Below are 1,756 nucleotides of genomic sequence, written 5' to 3'. Positions count from 1 at the left end.
AACATATATATAGGACTTTGTCCTATTCACTTAAAGAAAATAAAAACACTTTAAAATGATTTTCTTCTTATAAGTGAAAAATAAAATAAAATCAAAGACAAAGAAAAAACAATAGAAAAGTTTTTTTTTTCACCAGGGTGACCCCTACACTTTCATTTGCCTTTTTATTTTTGGGTACACTGTAAAGCAGCTGTTGAAGTTGTGCCACCCTGGGGAGGAAACGGTTAAAAAAATGAACCATTCCCAAAAACTCCTGCAGGGCCTTCACAGACCGGGGATGTGAAAATTTGGATATTGCATGCAACTCATTTTTCAACAGAACAGCACCACTAGCGAAAGTGCTGTGGTCCAAAAAGTCTAACCAAATCCACTTTAGAAAAAAATTGAGGTCCCAGCGAGGTAAACAGTAAAAACTTGGATGTGTGGGATTGGGTAACAGTCATTCTCTATGACATTATTAAAGTGGCCAAAATTCTTACAAGGTTGCCACTGGCTGTCTGACTTGGGCACCATATGTAACGAAGAAGCCCAAAGACTATCAGAACACTGCACAAACCACACTCTATCATCGCAAACTCTTGCCAAGTGATAGCCAGCTTAGTGGCATCAAGGCAGCATACACACGTGAAAACCAAATGTCCTGTCTGGGGGATAATATGCTCTACCCCATGCTTTTTTCATTGTTGAGAAAGTTTGGAATAATCAATTAATCTGATAACAAAAGCTGAAAAACATCTCCAGAAGCTAAAAAGTTATTACTTCAGCTCCTCGCAGCAACAACAAAACTCCACTGAAAGTCCCTGTCATGAAATTCAACCTTTCACCCAACGTTTTGATGGAAGAGACATTGGCCGCAGTCAGCAGCGAACCACAGCCTTCTGTCAGCCTGTTGGAGCCTGCCAGGAGGACGAAGCCCTTCTGTGAACTGGAATAAACCAGAAAAAGCTTCCCCGACCAAAAGTATTTTATGAAAAACAGCCTTTCCTTGTTGTCAGTAGCTGTGTTTCTATTCAATTTTAATTCGAGTTTTGAGTGAATTTTTAAAATTTCACAAAAATGTAAAAACAAAAAAATGCAAATCAGACGTTTCCATCAACTGGCTTGAAGTGAATCAGTTACGTCAGACGCATGCGTGTAGTATACAGGAAGTAAAAGTCGCATCTCAGGAAAATGGAGAAAAGTTATCAGGAACGTGTTTTGTATTGTCGGGAAAGTTGTAATTATTCTGTCATCAACTAGTTTTGGCTATTTTACATGCAGTCGGGAGATGTAGAGAAAGTAACGTGATTCTTTTCACGTTATGGGATTAACTGAGAATACACCGACAGCGGGAGGAGGTTCCAGCTGCGAGTCATGGCTGCACTCGCTCTGGTACCGGACCGGTTTCGGACTGACAGCAGGAACAGCTGATCAACATTTGAGGTAAATGTTCGCTACGTCAGACCTGATACGAAAAATGTGTTTCCATCTCCTTTTTTGCACATTAACTCTTTTTCGAAAAACCCAAAAACCACCTCAAGCGAGCATATCAACTTTGATGCAAATTAGAGGAAGTTTTTTTCGAATCAAGCCATTTCCATCCACCTTTTCTAATGCGATACTTCAAAATGCGCATTAAAAATCTTGATGGAAGCACAGCTAGTGGTCACATCTGTTACAGAGCACTGGTTGTGTCATTTCCCTACAGTTTGAAGCTGGCGGGAGGTAACACTGCTGTGATGCTGAAGCGATGGTTGAAAAGACAAAAAGCAGTTCC

The sequence above is a fragment of the Austrofundulus limnaeus genome, unplaced genomic scaffold, assembly GCF_001266775.1.
Source record: "Austrofundulus limnaeus strain Quisiro unplaced genomic scaffold, Austrofundulus_limnaeus-1.0 Scaffold595, whole genome shotgun sequence".
Taxonomy (NCBI): domain Eukaryota; kingdom Metazoa; phylum Chordata; class Actinopteri; order Cyprinodontiformes; family Rivulidae; genus Austrofundulus; species Austrofundulus limnaeus.
The sequence above is the reverse complement of the archived record's forward strand: the minus strand, read 5'-3'. Positions refer to the sequence as shown.